This window comes from Castor canadensis, chromosome 13 (genome assembly GCF_047511655.1).
Source record: "Castor canadensis chromosome 13, mCasCan1.hap1v2, whole genome shotgun sequence".
Classification (NCBI taxonomy): Eukaryota; Metazoa; Chordata; class Mammalia; order Rodentia; family Castoridae; genus Castor; species Castor canadensis.
The window spans coordinates 80,835,715-80,848,218 of NC_133398.1; the positions used below are offsets into that span (position 1 = coordinate 80,835,715).

The following is a 12,504-nucleotide window of genomic DNA, read 5'->3' on the forward strand; positions in this document are numbered from 1 at the left end:
CATGGCAGGGATTTTAGTGGCAAACAACAGAAAGACATTATGAGAAATTGAATCAGAAAAAACATTTTAGATGTTATTGGGTAGCCCACCGCACACCCAGGAGAGGTGAAGAACCACATGTAAGGGCTATATACCTATGTGGTGGTACACACCTGTAATCCCAGAACTCTGGAGGCTGAGGCTGGAGGATCATGAATTTGAGACCAATGTAGGCTACATAGTGAGATTCTGTCTCAAAAAAAAAAAAAAAAAAGAGGAAGAGTTAAAGGTTGTACAGCCAGGAGAAAACAGGTCCCCACAAAGTCCACACTGCTTCCACTACTGAACAAGAAACTGTCTTTTAGTAACTATCCTCATCACCTCACAAAGAAAGGAAATATCATCTAGACACTACAGGGTGCTCCCCCAGGAGGCTCAGTCCCTAGTTCTGGGTATCACTAATTACTAATCAAAGTCTGACACAGGAGCATGTGATTGTTGAACCATAGGTCACATGCTTGTGTTCTAGTTGTAAGGAAGACAAGAAAGTTAGAATCTGGCTTCTGTAGTTGGAAGTGATCTGTCTCCATCTTAGAAGATCTTGAAGTTTCTAGTGTTCCTTTACTTTTTAATTTTTGAGACAGATCTCACTATGTAGCCCAGGCTAGCCTGAATTCCTGATCCTCCTGCCTCAGCCCCCTGAGTGCTGGGATTATATGCATAAGCAGCCATGCTTGGTTAACTTTTTCACCTAAATGTGGACAGCATGAAGATATTAATCTATGCTTTGATTGTGAGCACATACAGGTATATAACAAAGTATGGCTCAGTCCATCCATCATCTCCTATCAATGGGACTCTCATTGGCTGTGTTAAGTTTACCAGTTCTCAATTCTTTAAAAAAAATGCTTCACTTTTTTTATTATTATTTAAAACTGTATTCTTGGAACCAACCTTGATGGTTTTCAATGCCCTCATCATGTTAAATTGCTTTGGGTATCATCATACTCTTTCTTTATATGCATCAAAATTCATACTGAACGAGTTCTGGATTGAAAAAGAGGATTTATTTTTTGTACCTGTGTCTTTGTCCACACATACAAGTGCTAAGATTCACTAGTAAATTTAGACTACGGCAGGGATATGAGATAAAAAGATAGGATTGTTTTTTTGAAAGACGTTCTACCTATGACGCTCAGGATGGCTTTGAACTTGTGATCCTCCTACCTCAACCTTCTGAGTGCTGAGATTATAGGCATGTACCATCACATCTGGTGTGGGAAGAATTTTGAAATCGGATTCTAGTTTTTATTTGTTCCTTAAACAGTAGGAAATGTTAGCATGCTTCCCTCACTGGAAGAGTCTGATAGAGGGAAAGGAGTAAATGGATACAAGGAGGTAAAGTTTTATTATGATGAAATTACAGTCCCCAATCAAAGAATGGCCAAATCATGACTGGTATTCATCGTTCTTACTTATACAATTCCCACTGGAAGGAATCAAATAATAAGAAGAAGAGGGAAAAGGGAAATACATTTTTATTTCATAAATCCTTTGACACAAAATGCTCTCGGAAAATCTGTGGCTAAGACCCAGAGACCTAAGTAAGATCGCCTGCTTGCTCACATGTAAGCAACACATTAGTGTGCCTGTAGAGAATAGGAGGGCTCACATTCTGGTCCTCTTACATTCGTAACTTCATGGAAGAGAACAAAGTGGAGTCTTTCACCATCTTGGGACCATTCCAATTTGGGGCGAGTTAATTCTTTTGCTAGGAAACACGGGAAGGTTGTTGAGCTGTTCACTGGAAGGAGCTCAGCAGCAACCTTGGCCTCTACCCACTGGACCACAGGAGTGCACCCACCCCTCTCAGCTGGGACACCTGAAAAATGTCTCCTGACATTGGCAAAGTCTCCCAGGGTGGGAACTACAAGAGGACAGAATGGCTGGCCTGTCTCTGGGAAGGAGGCTTAGCTTGTTCTGAGACTCTGCATGGGTACAGACTTTCAGAGTGTGGTTAAAAAAAAAGGTAAAAAAGAAAAAGCACCCAGTAAATGTCCAGGACTTTCACCATGCTGATTAATAGCGCTATCTTCTAGGTTGACAGACACAACAAATGTCCTCTCCACTCTCATTTTAATTTTTGATCACCTTTTCTCCCCTTGGAATGGCAAGCAGGAAGCAAGACCCAATGACTGACAGTGGGCTTGTTCTCCAGTCATAATAGGAAAGAAAGGGTTCCTGGGACAATAAAATGAAGGAAGCCCCAGGCAAATCAGGATAAGCTGGTACCCCCATCAGAGTCCAACATCATTTTAAAGTAGTTGGGTGTCCTCCAAACTTTGAGACATTTTTCTAATATCAATCACTTTGTCACTTATACCCCAGAACCCTCCTAAAATCTATCATCCCCCAAACCTGAAATGAGTCATAACAGTACATTAAATTACTTAAAGGTTGTAGATTATTTCAAGCAAGAAATTCACTTTCTATACTATTTTTATTTTATTTTTAATAAAATAATATCCATACAAATTTATGGAGTACAATGTGATATTTTGATATATTCCTGTGTACATTGTGATATTCAGACTACTTTTTACCAGTTTTATGCCATAAGCTTAACTAATAGAATAGAGATTTTTCCCGATTAATCTACTAAAGAGAAATTAAAGCCCCAACACAAAATCCATATCCCTTCATTGAAATTAAAATCTGAAAGAAATTACAGTCCATTATTTTCACCATCCTCATTTCCTATTTTGTTCACTTCTCAGCTGGACTTGCTTCCCTCACAAGGAGTTTCAGTTCCTCTTTTTGCAGCTGTGGCCTGGAACATCTTCCACTGGGATGGGTGGAGCTCCCTCAAGCATTTCTAAAATTGGATTAATTGAAACCCACTCATCTGGCCATGCTGGTCTTCTGGAGTTCATACAGGTGGGCAGAACATGTAAGAACCTCAGTGGACCCCAGCTTACACACAAAATATGAGTGGATACTGAGCTGTGATCATTTACTTCCAAACAAAGCTATTTCTTTAGATCTCAGCAGATGGTATAATCCAAGCTACCTAAAACTCAATGCTTTCTTGGAAAAGATTGGGTAAACAAAGAAAACAGGAGAGTGAAAATAGAAGGTTTATTTTATACTTTGCCTGTGCTGTGTGTAAGACCAACATCTGTTTAATGAGATGGTCACAATCCTTTTCAGGGTTTCAAGCAATCCTGAGCTCTGGAGACACAGTGGGGGACATAAGCTTTCAAGTTTCCTTTTCAGTTCTTGGACTTCTACGAATCACGATGAGTCTTTTCTCTACACCAACTTGACTAATAAAAGTTTCTATTCTTCTTTAATGTTCAGAGTTTAAAACCAGATCATCCTCCATGCCAATCCCCAACCCCAGCCTACAGCTGAACCCACAGGCAAGGTTCACATCTGTCATTTGAGCTTATGAAATGAGCAAGAAGGAACCATATGAGGTCACATGCTGGTGAGAACCAGGATGGTGAAGGATCATGCATGAATCCAAAGCTGATTTCCACAGGAGGATTCTTGCCTCCTCTTCAAAGTAACAAACAAGGAAACTAAATTTGGAGCCACCATCTAGAGCCACTTGCCCTTGCCAAACACTAAAAAGTTAAATTCCAAATGTTTCACCAACTAATGTTCTCCAGTCCTGAGGAACAAAATGACTTTCACAATTTTAAATACTGGCTCACAGTCACTGCTGAGTAATATGATAAAGGGGAAAACAAGCTCTTTGGAAAATTTTTTTTTAAATTGCTCCATCTACCAGCCTTAAAACACACATAGAAACTGCCTGCTTTGAGATGAATATTTTCTGATGCCAAAGTTATCTCTTTTCTAAAAACTAATATCAACTAAAAACTAATCACCTGTGACAGTGTCAGCTGTCACAGTTATATCAAGAACCTCAGTCTTCTCCACATGGTACTTTGCCCAGATACTAGTTCGATGTAGACTGCATATGAGCCCACGCTTAATCAACATACACAGATTTTGGGAAAAAGGGGTTTTGTATGGCAATACTGCCAAGTACCAAAGGATATCTCCCTGATGCTCACCTCTTTTCCTTGTGAGATTTCAAACTAAATATATGCAAGAAACAATAAAAAATGAAGAAAACCAAAGTAATCCTTTAATAATAGCAAGAACCATGCACAACCATAAACCTACACCTGTGTGTTGTGCAGGTCTGAAGACACAGCATCAGACTTCAAAAACTCTTAGGGATTGGTGGAAAGTATAAAATAAGGAATTCATTGATGGCAAAATCCAACTCTCATTTCCCTATGAGGAGACAGTGAACATTGCAAGAAGAATCCCAAAATATTCCCAAGCTCAGAGATAGTCACAATTAAGAGAAAGAGTTGCTTATGGGAAAACTGACTGCATGAAAGAGGTTCTCAATTTAGCAAACAGGACTAATCCTCACAGAAACAGAGTCAAGTCAAAGAATAGAAGAATATAGTTGGGAGCTTTAGATCTACTAGACAGGGTATTTTATCAAGAAAAGGAAAAGCTGTTGTAAAAAAAAAATAAGCACTCAGAAATTTTGAAAATTAAAAATATAATTCCTGAGCCACAAAACTATATCAATGAAGGGCTGAATAGCAGGATGGACTATATTGAAGTCTTGATTAGTGAGCTGGAATATCAATCTGCCTTATTCATGAAAAATATGCCAAAGAAAAGAAAGGTGTTAGAGGAAAGACTAAGAGAATCAGGAAAGACCCCTGGCATTCTAATGTCTTAGTTTCAGTAGTAGAATGGAAGGGAGAATCAAAGAACAGAAAAAATTCTTCGCGAATTCTCAGAAAAGAGAATTCACTTCAGAAGAGTCTATCTAATGGTAAGCAAGACAAGTAATTCAAAATACCTCCAAATTAACTAAGATATCTACAAAAGTCCTTGTAAAATTTCAAGTATAAAATAATACCTTGAATTACTCAGAGGAATAAAAAAATACAATTGAAAACGAATTAAGTTGAGTTTAAACTCATTTGAAATGCAACATATAAGAGGTTAAAAGAATATGTCTTTAAGTTTCTGTGGGAACTTTTAGCTTGGAGTTTTCCATTAATCTAAATGATTATTTAAAGATAATGACAGAAGACATGTTTTCATCAAACTTATCACCCATAATCCCCTTATAAAGAAACAAGAAAGAAGGTGCTCCAGAAAGATGTATTCACCCAAGGGGGAGCAATGCATGGAAAAAAAGAAGCAATGGTGAGTAAAAATCTATCTCCAGATGTAAAATTGTTGACATTGTCTCTGAGGTATAATGTAAACATTAAGATTTGATATCAAGAAAAATAGAAGCATCACCTAAATAAAATTTGATACTCTTGACCTGAATCTATGAATTATTTTAGAAAAACATGGAAGGTGTCAACAGTAGTGTGGGAAGATTTTGAATACTGTGGGTGGGGTTATGTTGGGAAGACTAGAGAGAGGTTATGGATCTTGAAGAATTTTGGTACTGACAGGGTGTAGGTTAACATTTTGATTAGAGATGGATTTCCTAGCATCTTTAAGAAAACTTCTTAATTCTGAAACACATCTGGTCAAAAAGTTTCAGATGAGTGATCATGCACTTGGATTTTTTTTACTTTTGGCATTACTGGGTTTGAACTCAGGGCCCACACTTGCGAGGCCGGTGCTCTAACATGTGTGCTGTGCCCCCAACCCTTTTTGTTTTAGTTATATTTCAGGTAGGGTCTCATGTTTTCGCCCAGGGCTTTGGACCGCCTGGTCTTGTAACAGCCTGGTTTTAGATCCTAGACTCAAAAAAAGATGAAGGGAAGAGTAAGGTAGAGAGTTACCTAGCTACATAGCATTATACATTCTGCCCCTGCACCCTCCCCTTTTTCTCTAGATGTTTCATCAAAGATGTTGAATATGAAATGAGCCTCAAATCATGCCAGGACAAGTGGGAGGGAATTATGTGGGACTTGAAAAGTCATATGATGAAAACACAGTTTTCTTCATTATCTAGGCAAGTACTAAGATGCACATAAACGTATTTCCTTGCTTTGTACATTAACCGGTACTAATGTAAGTTTCTTGTCTGGCTATGTCTGGTAGAAGTAGGCTCTCTGATTCCTTTCTGGCTGTGTGCTCCTGAGAAAAGAGTCTAGGAGCAGTGTTGCAGCACATTCCCCAATAAAAATAGCCTGAGAATGTTTATGATTAGGGCTCCTGGAATAGATAATTTCCATTTTTATTCTTGACATTTATTCCTAAGATATCAATCTGGGGGTGGTGGCACACAAACCATCTCTGAGCTGTTCCTAGTATTGATTTTGGAACTTGGAACATGAAATGTTTACAAAAAAATAGCTAGAGACACAGAGAGTAAGCTAGAAAGCAGTGTGACTGAATTACAATCTCTACTACTGTGAAAAGGAGAGGCCCCTATCAGTGGATAGAGCACAGACAGGAAACCATCTCATGGGGGCAATTCTGAGACGCATTAATGTACCTTATCACTGATTCCAAAATAGAACCAGCAGGAATCGTCTTACTCCCTATCTGGAACCAAATAATTATTCACTAGGAAATGTAATTCAAGTGTGGCTCTTATAGAAAACATGAGCATTTGTAAGCCATAATTTCATACTAAAAAAGTACCCTGAGAACAAAGGAAATAAAATGTAGAATAAAAAATGCAAGCTATAATAATATAAATTTTCCCATTTTCCTTTGCTAGTTTTCTTCTTCCAATTCCAAAATTACCTCTAAACTAAACATGGAAGCGACAAGCCTCACAAATCAAAATAATATGAAAGAAAACCCTGTTTGTGCTTGTAAATAAATAAAATAAAATACCTAGAATGATTAAAATACCAATAACATTAAAATACAGTTGTCAAAATGTTTGAAATAGGTGCTACTTTATTAATAAATAACTAGATCTAGCAGCTGGTCTACTAACTACCATAGTTTAATAGTGAATGATATTAAAACTATCTGAAACCTCCGTCTGTGATATGAATATGTTAATCTCCATCCACATCCCCTGACACAGTTCTCTCCTCATCAGTTTGAAGGCTAACATGCCTCTTGTTGGTGCATGACTCCAAGAAGGGAAGCATTAAAATGATTTCTGGCCACTTCAGTCCTTTATTCAGTCACCCCTCTGAACCTTTGATGGGACTAAGATTATGGAGTTCTTTGTGTGTGCAACAAATCATAAAAAGTACTTTGTAACGTCTTATAAGATAAACCCCAGGAATCAATCGCTTGCCCAAAGTTTAGTTCCACCTAAAGTTGCCACTGAATTAAAAAAAAAAATTGAAGAGCTGGATGCTGCGGCACACATCTGTAATCCAACCTACTCAGAAGGTGGAGATCAGGAGAATCGAGGTTCAGGTCCAGCCTGGACAAAAAGGTTTGCAAGATTCCATCTCAATCAATAAGTTTGCTGGATGTGGTGATGCATAGCTGTCATCTTAGCTGTGCTGGAGGTGTAAATGGGAGGATTATGATTCAGACCAGTTCAGGTTAAAAAAAGAAAAAAAAAAAGCAAGACCTTATTTAAAAAATAAGTAAAGCAAAAAAGGGCTAAGGGATGTGGCTTAAGTGGTAGAGCACCTGCCTAGCAAGCATGAGACCCTGAGTTCAAACCCCAGTGCTGAAAAAAAAAACAATTTTGCAAACAAAATAAAAAACAACAAACAAAATAAATGACAACAAGTCTTTGCAACTATGACCTGTGACTACCAGAGAGTGGGTGTCTAGACTGTCATAATGACTTTACTTGTGGTAAATCTTGCCACACAGAAAAGAAACTCAACTCCAATGTCAACCTTAGGAAAGTCAGGGACTGGGATGTGGTGAGACTGCCCTTGTGGAGATAACCAAATTTATCAACATTCAGCATCACTTTTCTTTGTGAATGGATAGTTGTAGACATCCCTACAGTATGAACTAATAATTAGATTTTTCCCTCTCAAGTTGATATACAGTTAAGGTGACAATTGACTCCCAGTGGGTTCTACAACCCATTTTTCAAGGTCCAATCAACAACAAATACAGAAAAAAAGGATGGAGAAACTCAATGGCAGGTGCCCAGAACACAGCTCTTAAACTCTGCCACATGTTACACTAGCCTAAGGAGTTTTTGAAAAAATGCCACGTTCAGAACACACCTAATACCAAAAATATCAAACTATTTGGGGTGGGGCCCAGGAATCATCACATTCTTATCACAGCTATGAAAACAATGAAGATATTAAATAAACCAAATATTCCACTACCTCTTTGGGTGATGGAACTATGCATTGCTTTTTTCCACTTTCTAATTCCTTTGCAATTTTAACTATTCATGATAATTATGTATGGCTTTTGTGATAGGTAAATAATGTCCTTTTGCTTTGATAAAGGATTGTTTTTAGTTTTTTGAGAATGTGGTAAGAAAATAGTGACCAGTTTTCAGGACTTTTATACACCTATGTTGAGCCTGGGAAGCTTGTGAAGAGGTGGGAGAACTGGCCCTAACTCCAAAAAGTTGACCCACACCAACGTGGAATAAAATGAGGATATGGCTCCCATGGACCACTGATGAATACTATCTAAAGAGTAAATGTGTATCATGGGTGACTGGTGAGTGGCAGTTGCAATGGTGTCTCATGCAAACCCTTCAGGTCTGTGCCAGATGTGGAGTTATAATTATGTGACAAGAACAAATTCCTTATGTCATAGGCAGTTCCTTGCAAGTTTCAACCAAGAATCAATAGACATTTCTTTCTTTCTTCCTTCCTTTCTTCGTTCCTTCCTTCCCTTCCTCCTTCCTTCCCTACCTCCTTCCTTCCTTCCCTCCCGCCTTTCCTCCTTCCTCCCTCCTTCCTTCCTTCCTTTTTTCTTTCTTTCTTTTTCCTTCCTTCATTCCTTCCTCTCCTGCTCCTCATCCTTCTTTTTCTGAACTGGAAGTTGAGTTCAGAGCCTCATTCTTGCTAGAAAGGTGCTCTACCACTTGGCCATACCCCAACCTGACTGCATTTCAAAGTGATCTGCCAAAGCAAAAGACCAATTTTCAAAAGAAATATCTGAAAAATGACAGAACTCACCCTTCATGCATATTGCAAACCTAAGAGGGATGAAGTATGAAGAGTTTGGAGGAGAAACTAGGGAGAAGATTTTGGAGCTAAACGTTGGAGTGCTGAATTCCACCACAAGAGAGGGAACAGAAGATGCTTCTGAAGTGAAAGGGTGGTTCTAAGGAGCTCATAGAGAGAACTTAAGCTGCTCCATATTCAGTTTAAGGGACTATACTGGTATTTGATCCCCACTAGAAAACTCAAATCCAAAGAGAGGAAGGAGTTCAGAAGCTGACTGATGAGGTGGCTGTGTACAAAGTAGATGTATTTCCTGAGGGCCAGACTAGTGCCACTCAGGACAGATAGCTGGCCTGCAAGCACTAAGAATCTTTCCAAGGACCATCTGGAAGAGGGATGGAACCACATCCCTCTTCCAGATCACTGGAGGCTTGGGGATTGCTGGAGGAATTGCAAGGGGACAGCTGCAAGAGACATCCACTTTCCCATATCAAAGAAATGAAAAGATAAAGAGCCCCAGCAATGGCAGTTCTCACGAGAACTCACAAAAAAATGCACAGGGAAAAAAATGGTAACTTGACAAAGCCATTCCCCAATGATACCAATCAAATAAGAACTTCCTTGCCCTCTGTACTTTCTCTCCCACCTTCCAGCCCCGAGGGAGCCAAGGTAGCTTTGATGCAGAAATGAAGGAAAAGTAGGAGTCATGAGGTAGAAGGGAGAAGATGCCAACAATGTCTTGAAAACAGTGCCAATTAGGAAAGGGGAAGAAGGTTTATCTTTGAATGTAAATTTCAAAGTTTCAATCATTGTAGGAACTGAAGGAGTCTTCAATCAGGAGAGAGGAAGAATGAGAGATGAAGGGGACACCAGGAAACAAAACATTTTTACAAGTAGATCACATGAGTTGTGTTTATTCAACATGCTGGTTACTCAAAAAGAGGGTTTTTAACATATGGATCCTTTCACTTGATCATTTCCCATGGAGAATACCTCCAGCTGTGCCTCTGTTTTGTTTTGTTTTATTTTCAGGATAGGAGACATTCATCCTGGGAATGTTCCTCTGAGGCTTTCTTGGTTAGACAAGTGTAAGGAAGAAGGATGACTCCATTGCCCTGTAACTAAGATACACTAAGATTTTTTATCTGCAGAGGGAAAATGGGTTCATATACTCTTCATGCCAGCTTACCCTTATGAATTGAAGTCCCTAGAGGCATAGTGAGGACCAGTTGCAGGTTAGCCAATTGAGTCATTAAGATAAGTTGACCATGGCACATCCTGAGATGTGGTTATGGCTGTAAACCCAAATAGCTGGTCACCAGGTGCTGAAGCCTAAAGCTCAGACCTATCCCAGCTCATAAGACTGCAAAATAGAGGGACTACCTACCCTTGTAAAAGTGCTGAGTTACAGGGGGCTCTGCTCCCACCCAGCAGGGAGTTAAGTGGCCTCAGAGACACCTTTCCTATGGAGCAGTTTTTACCTTCTTAAAGTCCAGCCTGTCAGGTGGGATTTCTACTTTGGGGACTCAAACAAGTTCCAGGGCCATCTCACCTAGAATGCCTATTTCAGCTGCAAGTGACAGTTTATCCCACCGTCCTACTGTGTCCCATCCCCCTGCCCGGGGACAAGGTGCCTTACATGCTTTAGGAGTGGCTGGTCTTCTGACCAGAATGGGAAGTGTCCCAAAGAGTGGTGACATGTCCTCAGCACTGGGGATGCTTCTTGGGTGTGGTGTTTCGCTGCGGCTTCCTTCTTCCACACGACTGGTGTTTAGGGCACGGCAGCCCTGCTGCAGGGTCGGGACACCAAGGCACCAAGACCCACAGAGCCCACATGGGGATGCCTCCTCTCATGGCACCGTAGAACGTGTTATCCATGGCTACATGAAGGGTTCTTGGATATTGGGAGGGAGATATGCTACAACTGCTGCTGAGACAGGCCCTTGGGGACCCAGGCGATTTGCTTTGAGGACAAATTGGGGCACTTGCTCTCCAAATGTGGTGTTGAGGGGTCTCTCATATGCCCTGACTCTCTAAGGCAGAGCTTCTCGACAGTGGTACTGCTGACATTGTGGACTCTTCAGACATTTGGAGTCATTGTTGCTATGGGATAATTCCTGCAGCCATCAATTCCACCTACAGTTTTCAGTAGCACCAATGCACATACACAGAGTTATAGCAACCAAAAGTATCTCCATGGGCTGGGGATTTAGCTCAGTACTTGAGGGCTTGCTTAGCACGTAAAAGGCCTTGGATTCAATCCTCAGCACTGCCACAAAAAAAAAAAAAGTCTCAAGATACTGTCCAATGTTTCCTGGTTGTAGGCAAAATTGCCCCCTGGTGGAGAATTATTGATCTAAGGTGAGAACCTCTGATTTCATAGGCATCTTTAAATGTATGATTCTATTTTATTATATAAAATCTTTCTTCCCTCTTTTACACATGTGTCTATTTGCAGTCACTCTCTACTCTTTTATGGTTTGATTAAGATGACCTCTCGGTGGTTCATAATTGGTTTTTGGCATGGCTGATGTAGATGACTTTGGTTTGGAGCAAGTAATTTGGTTTAGGCAGATCCTGAGTGAACAACCCTAACCAGAAAGCACCAAGGAAAAGCAATTCATTTAAATAGGGAATTTGGGTAGACATCAAACCTTGTGGAAAACCAAAAACCTCATTGTGCTAAGAAGTGTAGGGAAAGATGAGGAGAGAAAAGAGTGGGAGAATTGTTTTTCCTCTCACCTCAGTGGAAGATCCAAGATGTTCAGTAAACCACATGAGATTACACAACCACAACTTGAGGGGTTTGGGGAGTCTGTGGACTTCAGTCAACAGTGACTTCCAGTACTTTCACAGAAATTGTGTAGAAGTTTATCTGTGGCTTTTTCTGGGAAAAGACTTGATTCTCAAGAAGATTCACAACCCCTTGGCTTCAGAGCCTTGCTCTATGAAAGTATGATCTCAGAATCATCTGAAAATACTATCAGAAAGACCTAGGAGCCAGGCATGGTGGTGCACATCTGTAATCCCAGCTACTTGGGAGACTGAGAGACATCAGCCCAGGCAAAGTCAGAGAGATCCTGTCTAAAAAATAAAATAGAAACAGTGCTCACTTTGGCAGCACACACACTAAAATTGGAATGATACAGAGATTAGCATGGCCCCTGTGCAAGGATGACATGCAAATTTGTAAAGCATTCCATCTTTAAAAAATAAAATAAAACCAAAAGGGTTAGGGGGGGTGTGGTCAAGTGCCAGAGTGTTTGCCCAGCCTTCATGAGGTCTTGAGTTCAATTCCTGGTACCGCAAAAATCACCTGGATATTTGTTAAAATCCAGATAATAGGCCCATTGATTCAGAAATTTCCGGATAAACAACACTCTCTTAGTACAATCCTCCTTTTGGTAGCTATGGTGATTGGTTCCAAGACTGACCCCATTAC

At 40.0% G+C, this 12,504-nt stretch overlaps 1 non-coding gene and 1 pseudogene across 1 annotated transcript; one reads left to right on the plus strand and one right to left on the minus strand.

Moving 5' to 3' along the window:
* Window positions 1–982: 982 nt before the first annotated feature.
* LOC141416029 (small nucleolar RNA SNORA40) lies at window positions 983–1,087 on the minus strand (annotated as a pseudogene).
* Window positions 1,088–12,167: 11,080 nt separating this feature from the next.
* Window positions 12,168–12,271, plus strand: LOC141415910 (U6 spliceosomal RNA). Its single transcript, XR_012440862.1, has one exon. It is a non-coding gene; the product is annotated as a U6 spliceosomal RNA (small nuclear RNA).
* Window positions 12,272–12,504: the final 233 nt, after the last annotated feature.